Here is a 13,823-nt window from a genome sequence, read left to right on the forward strand (position 1 = left end):
AAATTATCCCCTGCATTCTATCTGATCATAATGCATTAAAACTAGAACTAAACAACAAAAACAACAGCAGAATATATTCAAATGATTGGAAGCTGAACAACACATTTCTCAATGATCAGTGGGTCATTGATGAAATAAAAGAGGAAATTAAAAGGTTCCTGGAAGTTAATGAAAATGAAAACATGAACTACCAGAACCTATGGAACACAGCAATGGCAGTCCTAAGAGGAAAGTTTATACCCATGAGTGCATATATTAAAAGGACAGAAAGATCTCAAATAAACAACCTAATGCGACATCTCAAACTTCTAGAAAAACAAGAACAAGAAAATTCCAAAACAAGCAGAAGGAGAGAAATAATAAAAATAATGGCCAAAATTAATGAAATAGAGACCAAAAAAAAAAAAAAAGAATTAATGAAACAAAAAAGCAGTTTCTTGGAAAAAACAAACAAGATTGACCTACCCCTGGCAAGCCTAACTAAAAAGAAGAGGGAAAAAAAATCCCAAATAAGTAAAATGAGATATGCAAAAGGAGAGAAAACAACAAATACCAAAGAAATCCAGGAAATCACCAGAGACTACTTTGAGAACCTATATTCAAATAAATTTGAAAATTTGTAGAAATGGAAAAATTTCCAGATACTTAATGACCATCAAAAACTGAGACAAGAGGAAACTGACACCTAAACAGATCTATAACATGAAAAGAAATAGAAGTGGCAATAAAGAGTCTCCCCAAAAAGAAAAGTCCAGGACATGACAGGTTCTCTTCTGAATTCTACAGACCTTTAAAGAAGAACTAATGCCAATGCTCCTTAAGCTTTTCCATGAAATAGAAAAGGAAGGAATACTGCGTAACTCTTTCTATGAAGACAGTATTACACTCATCCCAAAACCAGACAAAGACACTTCCAAAAAGAAGATCTATAGGCCAATCTCCTTAATGAACATCAATGCAAATATCCTCAATAAAATAATGGCAAACCGAATCCAACAATATATCAGAAAGATCACTCACCCTGACTAAGTCTACTTCATCACAGGAATGCAGGGGTGGTTCAACATACCTAAATCTATAAATGTAATGCAGCACATTAATAGAAGCAAAGACAAAAACCACTTGATCATCTCAACAGATGCTGAAAAAGCCTTTGATAAGATTCAATACCACTTCATGATAAAAGCTCTAAAAAAACTAGGAATAGAAGGAATGAACCTCAACATTATAAAAGCTATATATGACAAAGCTATACCCAACATTATACTTAATGGAGAAAAACTGAAACCATTTCCTCTAAAATCAGGAATGAGACAAGGGTGCCCACCCTCCCCACTCCTATTCAACACAGTCCTGGAATTCTTAGCCACAGCAATAACACAAGAAGAAGAACTAAAAGGAATACAAATAGGTAAAGAAACTGTCAAAGTATCCCTATTTGCAGATGTCATGACCCTATACCTCAAAGATCCAAAAAACTCTATGCAAAAACTTCTAGACACCATAAACAGCTATAGCAAGGTGGCAGGATACAAAATCAACTTACAAAAATCATTAGCTTTTCCATACACCAAAAATCAACAAATTGAGAAAGAATATGTGAAAACAATTACATTTACAATAGCCTAAAAATATCAAATGCCTAGGAGTAATCTTAACAAAGGACGTGAATGAGCGCTACATTGAGAACTACAAAACTCTGAAGAAAGAGACTGCAGAAGAGAACAGAAGGTGGAAAGATCTCTCAGGCTCATGGATTGGTAGAATCAACATAGTAAAAATGCCTATACTACCAAAACCAATCTACATATTCAATGCAATGCCCATCAAAATCCTAATGACACTCATCACAGACATTGAAAAATCTACCTTAAAGTTTATTTGGAAATACAAGAGACTGTGAATAGGCAAGGCAATGCTCAGAAAAAGAGCAATGCAGGAAGTATCAGAATAAGTGACTTCAAACTCTATTACAAAGCCATAACAATAAAGAAAGCATGGTACTGGCACAAAAAGAGATATGTAGACCGGTGGAACAGAATAGAGGACCAAGTAATGAGTACACACAGCTATGCCCAACTTATTTTTGACAAAGTCACCAAAAACAAATGATGGAGAATAGATGGCCTCTTCAACAAATGTTGCTGGGAAAAGTGGTTATCTGCCTGCAAAACACTGAAAATAGATCTATGTTTATCACCCTGTACTAGTATCAACTCAAAATGGATCAAGGACCTTAATATCAGACCTAAAACCCCAAAGTTACTACAGGAAAGAGCAGGGAACACCCTGGAAGCAATAGGTATAGGCAAGGACTTCCTCAACAGATCTCCAGCAGCCCAGCAACTAAGAGAAAGGATGAAAAACAATGTAAGCAGTTTAAATTGTATCACTTTTTATAAGTGATTGAATACATACTCTACATTACCAAACTACCATCCTTCATTTAAAATGAAAGACATTGTGTCTTGAGATATGAATATTTCAATCAATTGTCATGAAAATGATGATTATCAGTGTGAAATAATTTATCAATATTCATCTTATAAGGCATAATCCTACATTACTATTTGATCAGAACGGTCTTCCACATAACTAATCTACATAAATTACTAGCACAATTTTAGTGACATTTTGAAAGTCTTTTTATAAGTAAGAACCCAATTGTGAAATAATGCAATTGTAGCACAAAGTGTAAGAAATATAAGATTATAGGCTATAAGATTTCAAATATTTTAATTTTACCAGGCTTTTCTCAAAACAGTATCCTAAAGCATTTTCTCTGAAGAGTGACTGTTTTTATTACATAAAGATAACTAAATGAGTAGATATATTTGTTTTCCCCTTCTCTTTAACTTCTTGCTTTCCATCTCAGCTCACTCTTCCATTCTAAATATTACCATTGTTATTATTACAAGCTAGAAAATACTTAATTACACACAGTACAGGGACAGTAACAACACCAAGGACAATGACAGGAAGACAGAAAAAACAAGGAAACCAGTTTCCCCACAGCAAAAAATTAGTACAGGAACCAGAGGGGAATGAAGAGAACAGAAACTCAGATCCAGACTCCAACAAAATGAAGATAAACTACGCCAAAGGACCCAATGAAGCCCACAAGAATAATTTAAAAGAAGACATACTACAAGTACTCAATGAGAATTTTATAGAGATGATACTGGATAGGGTCAACCAAAATGTACAGGAGACACTCAAGAAATTCCAAGACAATAAAAATAGAGAATTTGAAAAAGCAAAAGAAGAAATAAAGGAAACCATAGAAGCACTGTATAAACACCAAAGTGAAAGAGAGAACACAATGAATAAATGGATAAATGAACTCAGGACAAAAATAGACAACAATAAAGAAGAAAACTGCCAGGATATGGAAAACCTCAGAAAAAAGAATGAAACAGAACTGCAAAACAAAACGGAAGGCCAATCCAGCAGAATAGAACAAACAGAAGACAGAATCTCAGAACTTGAAGATGAAATGGTAATTAAAGGAAAAACTGAAGAACTATTAATTAAACAACTCAAGACCTGTGAAAAGAAAATGCAAGAACTCACTGACTCCATCAAAAGACCAAACTTGAGAATCATGGGCATCGAAGAAGGAGAAGAGGTGCAAGCGAAGGGAATGCATAATATATTCAACAAAATAATAACGGAAAATTTCCCAAATCTAGAGAAAGATATTCCCATACAAATGCAAGAGGCCTCCAGGACACCAAACAGACCAGATCAAAACAGAACTACTCCACGACATATCATCATTAAAACAACAAGTTCAGAAACTAAGGAAAGAATATTGAAGGCTGTAAGAGAGAAAAAACAAGTAACATACAAAGGTAAACCCATCAAAATTACAGCAGACTTCTCAACTGAAACATTAAAAGCAAGAAGAGCGTGGGGTGAGATCTTCTGGGCACTGAATGAAAATAACTTCAACCCCAGGATACTCTACCCAGCAAAGCTATCATTCAAAATAGATGGAGCAATAAAAGTCTTCCATGATAAGCAGAAACTAAAACAATATGTGACCACAAAGCCACCATTACAAAAGATTCTGCAAGGGATCCTGCACACAGAAAGTGACACCCAACTTAACCATGAAAAGGCAGGCAGCACCAAACCACAGGATAAGAAAAAGCAAGACAGTAGAGAGTAACATCAACTTAGGTACACACAATCAAACCTTCAAATAACTAAGACAACTAAATGGCAGGAATCACCACATACCTATCAGTACTAACGCTTAATGTTAATGGACTTAATTCACCCATCAAAAGACACCGTTTGACAAAATGGATTAAAAAAGAAGATCCAACAATTTGTTGCTTACAGGAGACTCATCTCACCGACAGAAATAAGCATATGCTTAGGATGAAAGGCTGGAAGAAGATTTACCAAGCCAATGGCCCCCGAAAACAAGCAGGAGTAGCAATACTTATCTCTGATAAAGTAGACTTCAAACCTACATTGATCAAACGAGATAAAGAAGGACATTCCATACTAATAAAAGGGGAAATAGACCAAAAGGAAATAATAATCATCAATCTGTACGCACCCAATGTCAACACACCCAATTTCATCAAACATACCCTGAAAGACCTAAAAGCATATATAAATGCCAACACAGTGGTTGTGGGAGACTTTAACACCCCATTATCATCAATAGATAGGTCATCCAAACAAAAACTCAATAAAGAAATCCAAGATCTAAAATATGCAATAGATCAAGTGGACCTAGTAGATGTCTACAGAACATTTCATCCAACCTCTACACAATATACATTCTTCTCAGCAGCCCATGGAACCTTCTCCAAAATAGATCATAGCCTAGGGCACAAAGCAAGCCTCAGCAAATATAAGAAAATAGAAATAATACCATGCATACTATCTGACCACAATGCAGTAAAAGTAGAACTCAACAACAAAAGTAAAGACAAAAAACATGCAAACAGCTGGAAACTAAATAACTCATTACTTAATGAAGAATGGATCATCGATGCAATAAAAGAGGAAATTAAAAAGTTCCTAGAAGTCAATGAAAATGAAAACACAACCTACCGGAACCTATGGGACACAGCTAAGGCAGTCTTGAGAGGAAAGTTTATAGCCATGAGTGCATATATTAAAAAGATTGAAAGATCCCAAATCAATGACCTAATGATACATCTCAAACTCCTAGAAAAACAAGAACAAGCAAATCCCAAAACAAATAGAAGGAGAGAAATAATAAAAATAAGAGCTGAAATCAACGAAATAGAAACCAAAAAAACCATACAAAGAATTAATGAAACAAAAAGTTGGTTCTTTGAAAAAATAAACAAGATCGATAGACCCCTGGCAAACCTGACTAAAATGAGGAGAGAAAAAACCCAAATTAGTAGAATCAGGAATGCAAAAGGGGAGATAACAACAAACACCATGGAAGTCCAGGAAATCATCAGAGACTACTTTGAGAACCTATATTCAAATAAATTTGAAAATCTAAAAGAAATGGACAGATTTCTAGATACATATGATCATCCAAAACTGAACCAAGAGGAAATTAATCACCTGAATAGACCTATAACACAAAATGAAATTGAAGCAGCAATCAAGAGTCTCCCCAAAAAGAAAAGTCCAGGACCTGATGGATTCTCTGCTGAATTCTATCAGACCTTTAAAGAAGAACTGATACCAACCCTCCTTAAACTGTTCCATGAAATAGAAAGGGAAGGAAAACTGCCAAACACATTTTATGAAGCCAGTATTACACTTATCCCAAAACCAGGCAAAGACACCTCCAAAAAGGAGAACTATAGGCCAATCTCCTTAATGAACATTGACGCAAAAATCCTCAACAAAATAATGGCAAATCGAATTCAGCAACACATCAAAAAGATTATTCACCTCGACCAGGTAGGCTTCATCCCAGGGATGCAGGGGTGGTTCAACATACGAAAATCAATAAACGTAATAAACCACATTAACAGAAGCAAAGACAAAAACCACTTGATCATCTCAATAGATGCAGAAAAAGCCTTTGATAAGATCCAACATCATTTCATGATAAAAGCTCTAAGAAAACTAGGAATAGAAGGAAAGTTCCTCAACATTATAAAAGCTATATATGACAAACCTACAACCAGCATTATACTTAACGGAGAAAAATTAAAACCATTCCCTCTAAAATCAGGAACCAGACAAGGATGCCCACTATCTCCACTCCTATTCAACATAGTACTGGAATTCCTAGCCAGAGCAATTAGGCAAGAAGAAGGAATAAAAGGAATACAAATAGGTAAAGAAACTGTCAAAATATCCCTATTTGCAGACGACATGATCCTATACCTTAAAGACCCAAAAAACTCTACTCAGAAGCTTCTAGACATCATCAATAGCTATAGCAAGGTAGCAGGATATAAAATCAACATAGAAAAATCATTAGCATTTCTATACACTAACAATGAGCAAACAGAAAAAGAATGTATGAAAACAATTCCATTTACAGTAGCCTCAAAAAAAATCAAATACCTAGGTGTAAACCTAACAAAAGATGTGAAAGACCTCTACAAGGAAAACTATAAATTTCTGAAGAAAGAGATTGAGGAAGACTATAGAAAGTGGAGAGATCTCCCATGCTCATGGATTGGTAGAATCAACATAGTAAAAATGTCGATACTCCCCAAAGTAATCTACATGTTTAATGCAATTCCCATCAAAATTCTAATGACATTCATTAAAGAGATGGAAAAATCTACTGTGAAATTTATATGGAAACACAAGAGGCCACGAATAGCCAAGGCAATACTCAGTCAAAAGAACAATGCAGGAGGTATCACAATACCTGACTTCAAACTATATTACAAAGCAATAACAATAAAAACAGCATGGTACTGGCACAAAAACAGACATGAAGACCAGTGGAACAGAATAGAGGATCCAGATATGAAGCCACACAACTATGAGCAACTTATCTTTGACAAAGGAGCTAAAAATATACGATGGAGAAATAGCAGCCTCTTCAACAAAAACTGCTGGGAAAACTGGTTAGCAGTCTGCAAAAAACTGAAACTAGATCCATGTATATCACCCTATACCAAGATTAACTCAAAATGGATCAAGGATCTTAATATCAGACCCCAAACTCTTAAGTTGATACAAGAAAGAGTAGGAAATACTCTGGAGTTAGTAGGTATAGGTAAGAACTTTCTCAATGAAACCCCAGCAGCACAGCAACTAAGAGATAGCATAGATAAATGGGACCTCATAAAACTAAAAAGCTTCTGTTCATCAAAAGAAATGGTCTCTAAACTGAAGAGAACACCCACAGATTGGGAGAAAATATTTGCCAATTATACATCAGACAAAGGACTGATAACCAGAATATACAGGGAACTTAAATTCTCCCAAAACTAATGAACCAATAAAGAAATGGGCACGTGAACTAAACAGAACTTTCTCAAAAGAAGAAATTCAAATGGTCAGAAAACACATGAAAAAATGCTCACCATCTCTAGCAATAAAGGAAATGCAAATTAAAACCACGCTAAGATTCCACCTCACCCCTGTTAGAATAGCCATCATCAGCAACACCACCAACAACAGGTGTTGGCGAGGATGCGGGGAAAAAGGAACCCTCTTACACTGTTGGTGGGAATGTAGACTAGTACAACCACTCTGGAAAAAAATTTGGAGGCTACTTAAAAAGCTGGACATCGATCTACCATTTGATCCAGCAATACCACTCTTGGGGATATACCCAAAAGACTGTTACTCCAGAGGCACCTGCACATCCATGTTTATTGCGGCACTATTCACAATAGCCAAGTGATGGAAACAGCCAAGATGCCCCAGCACTGACGAATGGATTAAGAAAATGTGGTATCTATATACAATGGAATTTTATGCAGCCATGAAGAAGAACGAAATGTTATCATTCGCTGGTAAATGGATGGAATTGGAGAACATCATTCTGAGTGAGGTTAGCCTGGCCCAAAAGACCAAAAATCGTATGTTCTCCCTCATATGTGGACATTAGATCAAGGGCAAACACAACAAGGGGATTGGACTATGAGCACATGATAAAAGTGAGAGCACACAAGGGAGGGGTGAGGATAGGTAAGACACCTAAAAAACTAGCTAGCATTTGTTGCCCTTAACGCAGAGAAACTAAAGCAGATACCTTAATGCAACTGAGGCCAATAGGAAAAGGGGAACAGGTACTAGAGAAAAGGTTAGATCAAAAAGAATTAACCTAGAAGGTAACACACACTCACAGGAAATCAATGTGAGTCAACTCCCTGTATAGCTATCCTTATCTCAACCAGCAAAACCCCTTGTTCCTTCCTATTATTGCTTATACTCTCTCTACAACAAAATTAGAAATAAGGGCAAAATAGTTTCTGCTGGGTATTGAGGGGGGGGAGTGGGAGGGGGTGGAGTGGGTGGTAAGGGAGGGGGTGGGGGCAGGGGGAGAAATGAACCAAGCCTTGTATGCACATATGAATAATAAAAGAAAAATGAAAAAAAAAAGAAATGGTCTCTAAACTGAAGAGAACACCCACAGAGTGGGAGAAAATATTTGCCAACTATACATCAGACAAAGGATTGATAACCAGAATATACAGGGAACTTAAAAAACTAAATTCTCCCAAAACTAATGAACCAATAAAGAAATGGGCACGTGAACTAAACAGAACTTTCTCAAAAGAAGAAATTCAAATGGCCAGAAAACACATGAAAAAATGCTCACCATCTCTAACAATAAAGGAAATGCAAATTAAAACCACACTAAGATTCCACCTCACCCCTGTTAGAATAGCCATCATCAGCAACACCACCAACAACAGGTGTTGGCGAGGATGCGGGGAAAAAGGAACCCTCTTACACTGTTGGTGGGAATGTAGACTAGTACAACCACTCTGGAAAAAAATTTGGAGGCTACTTAAAAAGCTGGACATCGATCTACCATTTGATCCAGCAATACCACTCTTGGGGATATACCCAAAAGACTGTTACTCCAGAGGCACCTGCACATCCATGTTTATTGCGGCACTATTCACAATAGCCAAGTTATGGAAACAGCCAAGATGCCCCACCATGAAGAGGAATGAAATGTTATCATTCGCTGGTAAATGGATGGAATTGGAGAACATCATTCTGAGTGAGGTTAGCCTGGCCCAAAAGACCAAAAATCGTATGTTCTCCCTCATATGTGGACATTAGATCAAGGGCAAACACAACAAGGGGATTGGACTTTGAGCACATGATAAAAGCGAGAGCACACAAGGGAGGGGTGAGGTTAGGTAAGACACCTAAACAATTAGCTAGCATTTGTTGCCCTTAACACAGAGAAACTAAAGCAGATAGCTTAAAGCAACTGAGGCCAATAGGAAAAGGGGACCAGGAACTAGAGAAAAGGTTAGATCAAAAAGAATTAACCTAGAAGGTAACACACACGCACAGGAAATTAATGTGTGTCAACTCCCTGTATAGCTATCCTTATCTCAACCAGCAAAAACCCTTGTTCCTTCCTATTATGGCTTATACTCTCTCTTCAACAAAATTAGAAATAAGGGCAAAATAGTTTCTGCTGGGTATTGAGGGGGTGGGGGGGCGAGGGAGGGGATGGAGTGGGTGGTAAGGGAGGGGATGGGGGTAGGGGGGAGAAATGAACCAAGCCTTGTATGCACACATGAATAATAAAATTTAAAAAAAAAAGTCACACCCACAAATTTCTTCAAGATAAGATCTCTTCTGTGCCTTGGGCTCTTTTGAGATGCTGAAGACTTTAAGCCTATTAGACACCCTCATGTTTGAATGAGAGGAAAAAAAAAATCTGTGAAGTGCTCACCCTTAAACTCCTCAGAAGGCCTTTTGTCTAGGGTACCATGTGGTCTTTGACCTCAGTTCCTGACACAGACCTTTGTAATTTCCTGAGTGATAGGAGTATCTGACACAGGGCTGGATTTGTTTTCTCAGCTCAGTCTTCTAAGAGCTTGAGTAAGTCACTATCCTTCTCTGAACCCCGTTTTTTTCCCCTCTGGAAAATGTGAGTGATGGAGCTGATTCCCTTCCACATGAAGCTGTAAGAGAGTGTGAACTGAACACTTTCCTGTGCCCAGCTCAGGGTAACCAGTCATATTAGTCCATTTTTGGATTTGTTTTTGTTTTTGCTAGAACCAACTGCCTGAAGCTGAGTAACTATAAAGAAGAGTTTTGGAGGCTACACGTCCAAGATCAGGTGGCCCCATCTCTTCAACCTCTGGTGCCTTTGGCTGTACCACATCTTAGCAGATGGCATCATGTTGGAGCATGTGTGACAGGAAGCCAGAGAGACTGGGAAGGAGCCAGTCTTATAACAACTCATTCTCGCAACCACTCACTCTGAGACCAGCATTAATTCCTTCCAAGGAACAGCACTCAGCTAGGATTGTGGATCAAGTGGTAGAGCGCTTGCCTTGCAAATACAAGGCCCTAAAGTTCAACACCCAGCACCACCAAAGTAAAAGGCTCCAGGAGCAGCACTCTCACTGACTTAACCACCTCCCTCTAGGCCCCACCTCTTAAAGGATCCACCACCTCAACAATACCATGCTGAGGACCAAGTTTCCAAAACATGAACCATTGGGAAAAAAGTGCCTTCAGCACTGGGATCAGTGCACCGCAGACCCAAAAAACAAAAGGAGTCAGCCCATGAGCACAGCTGTGAATCTGTAGGTGGAGGGGCCCAGGGGAAGATTCCAGGACAATCTGAGGGAACTGGGCAATGGCAGGAAACTAGAGGTAGAAAAGAGGCAGCAAAAGAGGGACATAAGTGTGCATCAGATAGCAGAGGATGGAGCCCAGCAAGGATGAGTCACTTTGCTGTGAAGTCACATTAGTTAGTGCCATGGCCTCACCTGAGCTCAACAGAGAGGGCACATGGTCCCAGGATGGAGTTGAGGCCCCATCCTTTCTCCACTCAGCCTCAAGGGTCTGTCTGGTAGCATCCTGGTATCCAGGGACAGTTGGGGCATCCAGAGCCCAGGGTCTTTCCCTAGTCCCCCACCTTCTCTTTCCAGTTCTCACCTTCCTTCCTGGCTCCTTTTGGGGCCCAGGCTCCATGTCAGGCCCAAGGCAGGAAAGTCTGGGCACAGCCAGTTTCTCAGACAGACCACTTTTCTGTTCATGGCTAAAGTGCTGAACTTGTCCGGAAACGTGAGTATAGATGGAGCATTAAGGTTATTGAGAAAGGATTTTTCACTTGTGTTGGGTGTGATAATATTAATTTGCTACGTAGCAAGCTCTGTTTTTAGAGAGATGCATGATGAATTATTTAAGAAATATAGTCAGGGTATCTGTAATTTATTTTAAACTACTTCCACATAAAAAATGCAGTGAGTTAAAAATAAAGATCACGAGGAGCACCTGGACCCTGACTCCAGTGACAAAGCCTGCTTCAGGCACATCCTGCTGCTCTGTGGAAATTGGAGGGATAACCTGCCCCTGTGGAAAGACACCTCTCTAGACCTGCCAGTTAGAAAAATGCATCCCCTTCCCAGCCAGCCCCCAGCAGGATTCCAGCCCCGCCTTGCCCTCTGGGCAGCCTGAAGGAGCAGCCCACCCAGGGGTTGCAGCACTCAGATGACAGCCCATGCAGCCTTCCCAAAACCTAGCCCACTCCCAGACCACTTCTCAGTTAGCCCTGAACTTGGCATTGGTCAGCAGACTGCTGCCACGGCTGCATCTAAAATTGCACCCCCATGCCATATTTTCTCTATTGTTTGGGAAATTATGCATAAATGTTAATTAAAAAATTATTACTTTCTTTACCTTTTTTTCAACCAACAAGTGAGACAGTGAGAGGTAGGGAGACAGCCAGACTTCTTGGGCTGGGGATTCCTCTCTCCTCCCTCACTTCCAGTCAGTCCCTTCCCCTCCAATTGCCCTCCCCCCTCCCCCATCTGAGGATCCCATCTCCTCCCACCCTCTTTGCTCTCATCTCTGACCTGGCATCTTCTCTAAATCTCAGCCTCCTCTCTCCCCTCCCACCTCTCCTATGTTCACAAAACCTCCCAAGATGGAAATGCTGTGGACCCACTACTTAGATCTGGATTTGAGGTCCAATGGGATTTAGGTCCCAGTGCCTTTAACCACATCAACTGTCTTCAGCCCACCCCTAAAGGGGAAATGGATAAAACCAGGGCCAAGGAAATGGGGGAGGAGATGAAGTGAAAGACTGGGGCCACAGCTGAGTTGACCACAGTTTCCTCCCTGTCTCAGCTCCCCACTTGCTTAAGGCAGGGAGAGGAAGCTGGGTTCCCCCTCCCCCTCAGCTCTTTCTAGAGAGACCATTTACCTCAGGTCCTTTTTCAAACAAGGCCTTCGTCCTTCCGAATTCTTTCTTCTCAGAGGTGCTGGAGATCCTGATGAATCAGGCCCATTTCCTGCAGATCATAATTCTTCATCCCCCATCCCTCAGTCCAAAAGCTCACATGGTGGGTAGTACCCCTCTTGTACCAGTGCACTGCACCTGGCCTGCTCGTGCCCTGGACTTCAGATGCGGGACTTGGGGGGAGGGTGGGAGAAGTCAGGAGAGGGAAGGGGCAGGCCTGGGAGGGGACTCACAGCAGAAGGGCTGACAGGAGGCTTCTTATGCTGTGGACAGCCCTGCTGGGCCCCCTGATCTAGGGCCTTGAGTGCCTGGTTCCTGGAGAGAGGAATCAGAGCCTGAGAAAAGAGGAAGTGTCTCTGTGGGGAAGACCCGTGTTCATCCAAGAGGATGGGCAAGGGAGGGTTCCCAGCAAGTCATTATGACTTGACAGTTGCAGACCCAGATACAAAACACTACTGTGTGCACCCCATCTGTGACCTGGATCTGCAGCGGTGGGTCTGGTTTCACTGGCCCCAACTGGGCTCCTAGGGGTGAGCTCAGAAACAGTGCTCCCCACAGCTCTCAGTACATCCAGAATCATCCCCAGGGGTCCCCAGATAAGCCCCCTCTCTGAAGAAATGGGAAAGATGCCACTCACCTGTTCCCAGGGAAGGACTGGGCCCTCCATCCCGGCAGCTCCCCTACGGAGCCAGCAAGGAAGACTGCCAAGTAGATTGACCTAAAAAGTAAATCTTTTGTGTGATAAAACATACCATAAACAATGTCTTTTAATTATAGCAGGGTAGAAAAAATAATATGTACAATATACAAAAAATAATATCGACAATGTGAAAAGAGCTTGTGAAATCAGTGAATAAAGGACCACAATTCAGTAGAAGAAACAAAGAAGGATAGAAACTGCCATCCAAAGAAATGCCCATGAAGGTTGAGGATGTGGCTTAAACAGTAGAGACACCTGCCTTGCAAGCATGAAGAAGCCCTGAGTTCAAACCTCACTACTACTAAAAAAAATAATAATAAATAGGTTCAGAGAAAATTAATATATGGAAGAGCATATATCAGTAAATTTATCAGTAAATGGGAAAATACAAATCAAAACAACAGTGATGGGGGCTGGTGGAGTGGCTCAAGTGGTAAGAGTGCCTCCTAGCAAGTGCCAGATCCTGAGTTCAAACCCCAGTACTGCAAAAAAAAAAAGGGGGGGGGAATCATTTTGCACCCACTGAATTCATAAAAGCTTAAAAGATTGGCCATTCACAGTGATGATAAGGGGGTGAGAAAATTGGCAGTCTCCAAAGCTGGGAATAGAAATTGGTGCATCCTTAGGAAATCAATTTGGCCAGATTTATCAAAACATTAGGTGTGTATCCACTTTCTGCAGACAATTCCATCTCTGGTGTCTGCGAGAGTCTAAATCATGCATATACAATAGGCACATATAAAAGGTTAT

The sequence above is a fragment of the Castor canadensis genome, chromosome 2 (assembly GCF_047511655.1).
Source record: "Castor canadensis chromosome 2, mCasCan1.hap1v2, whole genome shotgun sequence".
NCBI classification, from domain to species: domain Eukaryota; kingdom Metazoa; phylum Chordata; class Mammalia; order Rodentia; family Castoridae; genus Castor; species Castor canadensis.